The sequence below is a fragment of the Octopus sinensis genome, linkage group LG4, assembly GCF_006345805.1.
Source record: "Octopus sinensis linkage group LG4, ASM634580v1, whole genome shotgun sequence".
NCBI lineage: Eukaryota > Metazoa > Mollusca > Cephalopoda > Octopoda > Octopodidae > Octopus > Octopus sinensis.
Window position 1 is genome coordinate 67610248 of NC_043000.1, and position 9787 is coordinate 67620034.

Consider the following 9787-nt stretch of genomic DNA (forward strand, 5'->3'; position numbering starts at 1 on the left):
TATATATATATATGACAAGCGTCTTTCAGTTTTAGTTTACCAAATCAACTCAAAAGGCTTTGGTCAGCCCAAGGCAATAGTAAAAGACATTTACCCAAGCTGCCATGGATTGGAACTGGAGCCGGGACCATGTGGTTTGGAAACAAACTTCTTACCACACAGTTATATCTCTGTCTATTTATTAATATCATTATTTCTATTCGGGTGACGAGCTGACAGAATCGTTAGTAGGCCGGGCAAAATGTTCACCGGTGTTTCGTCCGTCTTCACGTTCTGAGTTCAAGCTTCGCCGAGATCAACTTTGTCTTTCATCCTTTCGGGCCGATAAATAAGTACCAATTGAGTACTGAGTCCGATATAATCGACTTGCTTCCTACCCCGAAATTACTGGCAGTGTGCCATAATTTGAAACCAATGTTATTATTTCGTAAGCAGGCGAGACAAATTGCTTTCTGTTCTGAGTTCAAATTTTAGTCAGGTCGATTTTGTTTGAACCTTTTGGGATAGATGAAATAAATACTTACTTCTTTACTACCCACAAGGTAGGACAGACAAACAGATTAAGTCGATTATATCGACCCCAGTGCGTAACTGGTACTTATTTAATCGACCCCGAAAGTATGAAAGGCAAAGTTGGCCTCGGCGGAAAATAGATGAAATAAATACCAGTTGAGGGATGGGGTCGATGTAGTCGACTATCCCCCATCTCCCAACATTTCATGCCTTGTTCCTATTACAGAATGGACTTTTTCAAATGTGTTTCTTTCGCACGTGTATTGACAATGAATAGTGTATTATTACACAGAATACATTGGTTTGTGAGAACACAAATTCTGAGTATTAATTTCAAATTATGGTTGAAATAGTTGTGCCAAGAAGATATCACTGGATCGTTATAACGTTATGGTTTATACAAGAAAACTTACAACTCGATTACTTTTCATGTAAATTCTTGATTGTATTAATTAATAATGAAAAAATTTTTAGTCATTAAAAAATGATACAGTTCTATATTTAAGACACCTGATGAAGGCTGGAAGGTATATCAGCCGAAACGTGGTGTTAACAACAAACAAGATGAGTACAAATATCCGTCAAATGTAAATAATGTAAATAATGTATTTAAAAAATGAGTTTATAAATCTGGCAGACTTCAACGAAAATGCTTGGTATCCACACACCATTTTAAAAATTTTGTTCGGACATTTGAACATTTGGTCATGTTTGGAATTTCTTTTATCACACAAATGTTTGATGAGATTGAACTTGGACTAAGCAACAACAACACAACCACAAATAAGTAGATCTCATCTCGGGTGAAAATGTATGCAATCCTTCTTCGTACATCTCCCTACTCAATAGCATTGAACTAGCGAAGAAGCTGAATTCTTTTCGATCTTCAAATACCCTTTACCAGATATTCTTAACACTCTTAATTACTGTCAAAGCCGTCCTTTAACTGTGCACTTCAAGCTCTTCTTCCTATTTACATTTTTTTACACAGAGCAATTGTTTGGTCACCTAGAAATAACAAGCACGTCTCTAAATCACATCATACTGTCTTAGACAATTACATTTTGGATAATGCCTTAGAAACAAAAAGGAAGTTTGGGATGTTTCGGTAAAATGTTTGTTCAATCAGGACTGACCTGGGACTAGATACCTGTAAATTATGACTGAATTCTTATCTTCATTTTGAAATAGTGGTCAAATCTTCCAAGTACTCACCGGACTTCATTTATTAAAGAATATATTGTAAGCCTAAAGGATGCAGACACTATTATTCTTAAAGTCTTAAAACACGAACATCGCTAAACAATTATGTCATATCGGTGCCAATATACAATCATTCATAATTACCACATGAATATTATCAGAAAAGAGTAAAATGTATTTCCTTCCATTGTTCAATGAACCATTTCTCTTTCTTTCGTACTTTGGTTCCTATTTGCTTTTTGTTCTTAAGTCCTCTTTTAGCAAATTTATTCTGACTCTTTGGCGTTATCTTCAATTTTCATGAGAAGGCCCCTATCTGGTCGCTTGGAATCCTAGAAATATGTATAATTCAAATCTCCCTTAATTTATTCTCAGCTTTGTTTACGAAACTAAGACCCACAGTGGAATATAGTTCTAGCAGCTGCAGCAATGTTACAACTACAAATACAAGCATCCCTTAGCACGTAAAAAATAAGCTTTTCGATTAATTGGGGTGAAGTCACTCTCTAATACATTACAACCTCTCGTCTACAGACGTACACTCTCTTTATTCTGCCTTTTCTACCTCTGTTACAGTGGTTGCTGCTCCTCGGAGCAAAGTAGCCCTGTGTCATATGTACTCAGGCATTTTCAACTCACTAGTCTCTCTTTTACTTATAACCCATATTATATTCCCCTACACTACGTTCTCCAATCTTTCTGCCCCAGAATATAGGTTTTCTGGAGTTCCAGCTGTTAATTCGAGTTGTACAATAAGAATTTTAACTGGTCTCGGAGGGCAGGGAATGTCACGAGCACAAACCCTTCAAGCAGATCAAACCGCTACAACAAATATATATAAGGAAATGTTGTATATGATAGTCCCAGATATATTACATCTGAAAATCAGATTAAATCTGAAAATGATGGTCAACAACTTCGACCATAACCTTTAAAATAAACGTCACTTTGATTCTTTTATCTTTTATGCAAACGGATCCTTTTGCAATTCTGTCTTAAAAGATAAAAAATAGGCAAGTATGAAACGGTAACTCCTCTGAGAGAAATAGGTATCCCAGTTCTAGCTTGCCAGAGTTTCTAAAATGGAAAGTATGAACAACGACACTCCTTTAATAAATGTTGAATTACTTTCTTCCTTTGGTGATTGTCAACGAGATACTGAAAACCTTCCTTCACAAACAATGTATTCTTCTATAATCGAGCATGATGAAACGCATATTGCTCTATTTTACTTTTAAACAAGAAAACTTTCAGAGAAAACGTTCATAGAAAATTGCCCGAATCCGAAGCAACTGTTAACGCCTCAGTTTCCTCCTCTTCGTCAAATATTCTTTTATTATATTTAATACATCATGTATGCGACAAATGTTTCATTTTGTCTTCGAGTATTTTCTAATTAAGCGTTTTGTCAATTAACAACACACTGATCCTCACCAGAAATATAATTCTTCTAGTAATTCCGGCATTTATTGTATCATTTAAAGGAGTTGATAATATGGTAATCAAATTCACCAGAACGAAATCTAACTGATTTAAGAACAGAAAAATACTAGACTAAAAGACCTTATCACAATCCCACACTATCCATAAATTTCTTACAATTTAAGGTAGTCTCTAACATGCACAAGAACTAATTGTCGCCAACGATAACATTCATAAATTTTATATTCCATAATTTTAATGTCTCTTCAACTTCAGGATTACTATGGATTACTGTTCTAATATCTAAGCTGGTGTCTTCTTTTTGTTTGCCACAATCTCAGACAGGTTTCAGAAATAACGTCACCAGTTGGATTACTAAACTCTACTTTGCAGAGGGCCTTTAATTTATTGACTGCTATTAGCAATTGATACCCATGAGCATCTTCAAATCTGATATTATTTTTGTTGCACCTATTTCCCGCTTTGTTTATTGTACATGCACCTCTACTTTCTATTGCTTATTTCATCACTTTATACACAGTACACCACCTCATTTCAACGATGGATACCGTATTTCTATTAATATACCCTCTAAATATAATAATTTACAAATACTCAAGCTCCAAATTAACACGAGAAATTTCATTTGACCAGCAAGCCAACTGATCCGAGAATTTCTTTCACTAAATATGCTTCCTTAAACAAAACTATAAAAGAAGGTCGTCTAATTTCTTTTTACGATAATTTCTTTGATTTTTTAAAAATCTTTTATCCTTCAGGGTTTTAGTCGAACAAATCGACCTCAGTTCTTATTTTTAAATCTGATACTTATTCTTTCGGTCTTTTTTGCCTAACCACTAAGTTGCTGGGACGTACAAAAACGAACATCAGCTGTCAAGAGGTGGTGGAGGATAAACACAAACACACATGGATATGTATACGACGGGCTTCCACATAGTTTCTGTCTACCAAAGATCAACTCGGGTCTGTAATAGAAGACACTTGCCCAAAGTACAGAGCAATGGGACTGAACCGAAAACCACGTGATTGCGAAGCGAGCCTCTTAGCTATACAACCACACCTGTACGTATATATCTTTTTCTTTTTAATATATTTTGCAATCTAAGGCGGCGAGGTGGCAGAAACGTTAGCACATCGGGCGAAATGCTTAGCGGTATTTCGTACGTCTGTTATTGAAAATTTATTATTGGAGTGTGTTCGTAAGTTTCTGTTAATTGTTATATCTCTTGTTGTGCCCATTGTTGGACTTATTGTGAAAAACAATGGAAGTATAGTTTTCTTTCGAAAGCTATCTGTGGTTTTCCTTTGAGGGGGAAAACATTAATTGCCGGCAAGATGCCAAAAAGTGTGTCTTCGTCGGGTGATGAATCATCGATTGAACGGGAAGCAAGGAAAATAGAAAGTTTAATTTTTGACAACGTTTCTGATGTGTCGGAAAGCGAATTCCCGGTATTACCAAAAGTTACGAACACCAAAAGAAATATAGAAGAAATGACCACCCAAAATGAAGATAGGAAAAGTTTTGCGTCAGCAGCTGGTAGTGGAATGCAACAGCTGTCAACTGACAAAAAAGAATTACTAAAATACAAAGATATGATAACAGAACGAGATGGAGTAGTAAAAGTAGAAATACCAAAAGAAGAATTAACGGAGGAAAAAAGAAAATTATTATTTTTAAGACATTCTGCTTAAAAGCTCGTAAAATTGATAAGATATGTGAGCAAAAAATTGAAAAATGTCTAAAACCTGTCTGGCAGGACATTACATATCTAGCCAGAGGGAAGAAGTTTGGAACCATCGTGGTGAAGTTCAAGAATGCAGAAACGGCACAAAAACACTCGGTAAAATCTTTAGAGTCGGAAGACACAATGTTAATCCCAATTTACATGGGAATGAGAACATCCAAGGTGATAATAACAAGAATTCTACCCGGAGTAAACTCTATGCGCTTGATGGCGGCAGTCCTGGCAAACAGAGAAGATAATATTAACCTCCTGCAGGCTACCGTCACAGAGAATACCTATTGGACTGGTCAAACGCTTAACCTCATACTGCAGGCTGACCAAAAAGTTTTAGAACAGCTCCCAGAAATCGTGGATGTAGAGGAGGAAGTTCTAAATATTTTTGTTGAAGGGCGTAAGCCCCGATATTTCCAGTGTGGCCAACTGGGTCGCATTAAAAAATATTGTAAAGAAGGTGTAGAAGAATCAGACGGTGAGGAGGAAGAAAGAGAGAGAGAGAAACTGAAGGAAAAATAAACAACAAAAGGAAAATGGAAGGCTCGAACCAGCAAAAACCATAGCGAGCCGAGACCAAAAAAAAACATCCAAGAGAGACAGACCGAGGATGGTGGAGGGATGACGAACAGAGAAATAGCTACACTACACAGCAACAACCAAGACTTAATGCGTGAGATAAAAACCAAAAAATCAGCAACTAGATTAATTGAACTGTCAGATAAATATAAAGCCCTCTTGCTACTCATGCACTCGGGCAACGCCAGCGGTGGGGGTTCCACACGGATTTTACATAGTGGGTTGGTAGAATCTGAATGCGACGATGGCCTGGAGACGACTCTAGGCCTGGGGTTTATTTAACTGGACAGCCTGTTTCACCGTACATTCGGGTTGAGAACGTTGGACAATTTCCAAAAGTCCTTAACCTGGCAATGCTACAGAGGTGCCTTACCCGTTTGGGATAAGCTCACAAGACACGGTAAGCGTCAGTCGCCGACCTGTCCAAGATGCGCGGGTGGGGGCAGGGAAACCGTCCCTCACGCTATTGTTCAGTGTCCGGAGATAACTGAAATGTGGGCTTATGCTGAACACCTGTTGTCCAGCGAAGGAAGAGTACAGCTATCGACTAAGTCAATTATAAAAATTGACTCACCAGGAGTTCTAACGAACGAAGGTAAGAATTGTTTTCTCACGGTTGTAGCAATAGCGAAAGAGGCAATATAGATGACTAGGACAGGCAACTTTATCTCTGGTCACAATTTACGATCATTTTTTTCTTTTCATTTGAAAAGGAATTTGTGGCTGGAGAAGAGATGTCTATCGGAGTGTACGTTCCAAAAGAGATGGAAGCATGTTGCACAAGTGTTGTGCGTGCAAGGAACCGTATGAATAGACGGGAAAAAAAGAACAAAAAAGGTACCAGCGGTAGATCGGGGCTTGTGAGGTCGGAGCGTGGCCTGATCATCGCTTAATTTATGTTGTCTTTGTATTGTTAATTTCATTCGATTTTTTATATTGTATTTAAATTTTTAAAGTCACATTATATGTAAAATCATGTTGCTTTACTGATCCCATCAGTTGTTTTGTCCATTTCTATGTTTGGCCTCCGGTGGGCAAGAAAGAAATTGGTATTTCGTCTGTTTTTACGTTCTGAGTTCAAATTCCGCCGAGGTCGACTTTGCCTTTCATCCTTTCGAGGTCGATAAATTAAGTACCAGTTGCGTACCGGGGTCGATCTAATTGACTGGCCCCCTTCCCTAAAAAATTCGGGCCTTGTGCCTAGAGTAGAAAAGAATATATTTTGCAGTCTTTCTCGCTTTAATGTATTACTGGAACCACCGTATTACTTTCCCATACGCATATTTGAAGACGATGTGTGTCTTCTGATATCAATGTTTAGTTTTAAAGCTGATGAAGCAATAAACCACAAAACAGTAAAATCATAGGGACAGATTGCTTAGTATGATAGAGCTCGACATTAAGTTCTGGTCGTTTCTGATTTCTTGGATTATACTCAGCTGATTGATCTGAGTTAATTTTTAAGTGTATTTTGTGCGGTGAAATGAGCTGTCGAGTTCGTTCGCTATTTCAAAATATTAGAAAAAATTCCTTGAAAGTAGTTGACGAATGCCGTATTTTCTAATCTATAAAATAGCTACAATATATAAAAAAAATTGTGTCCACAATTGTTAAAATAACACATTAGTAAACCACTAATATTCGTTGGTAGCGACGGAAGCAGTATAATTAGTACCGAATATCAATATGCGTATATTACTTAACATGGATATTAAATACAGAGAAGTATCAGTATATAGTTTCTGCTTTTTTGCACTATACATTCGTATGAGATGCTTTCTCAAGACGAATACTGCAGTATTTTTGCTTTCTTACAGTATATCCACATTAAGTAAGATATAGAGATTGCTATCCAGTAACATGTTTTAATGGTAAATGTATTGCAACTAATGCATCAGCACCTAATGAACGGTGTGTACAATCGGTATTTTTCGAATTAAAATTTGATTTCAAATTTTGGCAGAAGGCCATCAATTTCCAATTACATCGACCCCAGTGTTCGACTGATACTTATTTTATCGACCCCGAAAGGATGCAAATCAAAATCGACCTCGGCGGAATACTTTTGAAATTAAAATTAAAAATGTAATGAAGGCGACGAAGTAGCTGGATCGTTAGCCCGCCGAGCAAAATGTTTATCGGCATTTCGTCTGTCTTTACGTCCTGAGTTCAGATTACCCCGAGGTCGACATTGCCTTTCATGTTTCTGAGATCGATAGAATAAGTACTAGTTGAGTGCTGGGGTTTATGCAATCGACTTACTCTCTTTCTGACTCTTTTGCCACAACTTTCTCTCACTCTTTCCTCCTGCCTCTTGCAGCTCACCTGCAACGGACCGGCGTCCCGTCCAGGTGGGGAACCCATACGCCAAGGAACCGGGAAACCGGCTCTAATGAGCCAGGCGTAGCTCGAGAAGGAACAAACAATTCTAATACGTATACAATATTTCATAAATACACGTATACAATATTTCATTAATATTTTTAAAGTACACAAAGCCCGCAGCACTGATAAGATATATTTTATATTTCTGTTGGATATACAGCTAAAAACCCAATGCAGCTGACATAAGGTTTTGTTTTAATTTTATAACTTTTAATTAATGATAAACTGAGTCTCAAAAGCGAATTCGATGACACCACTAAATTAAGAATATGAGACGCTTTTGTTAATTTTGAAGTGTAGCCAAAGACAAGGTGTGACAATAATCCGAGCTCGCATCGGCCTGATCAGCCACAGCTGGACGCCCTACGACCCATCTTCTCTCGTGTGATGTCTTGGTCATCGTCGTTAACGGCGGGCGAACATTATTATGAAAAACAATAAAAGTAATAAATATAAAACTAGTAACTGCTTTAATTTTATTTTTATTATTTCGATAATATCTCACATTACCATGATGTGCGAATGAGTACTGTCTCTTACAATACTTTATGTGATCACGCAAATATACTCACATTGCCTCAATATCCAACGAAAACATAGATATTCAAGTTATTTCTCAGTAACCTGTCTAGATTTATTTCATGGCTTCAGTACAATATTTTGTGGTGTTTATGATGTCTTCGTTGATGTTGTTTTAATATGACTATCATTCAATAATGCTCATTTCTATTTCTCTCTCAATAGGTATATATAAATCACTCTTCGTTTGGCCATCTGAGGAGGATATGATTCGCGCTGCGGAGGTCTAATAAGAGCAAAACATTTCTCATCCTTTCACCAGTTAACTTTAAAGACAAGATCCACATCAATTATAATGTCTATGTTCTCAAAAAAAATTCAATCAACTGCCCTTACTGGAAATATTCCCCCTCTGTTTTCTTTTTATTATTATTATTTTTTTTTTAATTCATTTTTTTTATGTGAAGAAGGAGGGTATTTTAAACATTTCAAGAAGAGGTTTCTGTCAACTCACTATATTAAATATATTAAAGGTATCAATATTATTTACTCTATATTGTTTCTTAGTAACGATAGTTTGAACACATTTTAAAGGCGTAACCATCCAAGATTCCAGAAAAAATTATTAAATTGCGAGAAAAAGACAATAACAATTCAATGACAATATTATTTTAATATTTTGTTAAGAATGAGAAACAACTTCGGTAATGTTTCGATCTTCTCTTCAGTAAAGTATTGACTTCACCTCAGTTACCAGAGTCGTAATGAGACACAAGTAGGCGGTAGAATTAGAATATCTTATAAAATATATCATTGAAGTAAATTACTCATATATGCCATTCGCATAATTATTTCCTTGTTGCATAATTATTTCTAATTGGATTTTTGATATTCACCGTATTGCTTATGTTAACACCATTTCTTATTACTAATTGAATACTTAGTTTCCTCATTACGTGCTTATATTTCTACAAGAAAATTCCACAAAACAAATTAATTTCTTGCGCTACTCATTTTGTTACTTCGATATAAATACGTAAACATTAATTAAAATTTAATATAAAGTCATTCACTAACTCCTAAATCTTTATCTCAATGTGTTAATGTGGGAGCCTAAACGCTATCGTTCAACCCGCTTGAAGTAGCAGACAAGTCATTTTCAAATCACACTTCACCGTCTTAAAACTAAATTATACATTTGATGAAATATACAATATTCTGAAAATAACGCGAGATATTTGCACAATTGGAGAAACTTTGAGCATAGTTCTGCTTGATCAGAGCTAAACTAGTATATGTGAGGAATACTTTATTGCTACGGCAATCACCAAGCCTCACAGTCCATGTTGCTACATGCACAATGACTCTTAATCATCCCTAGACAACAAGACCCCATAACAGCATTGGAC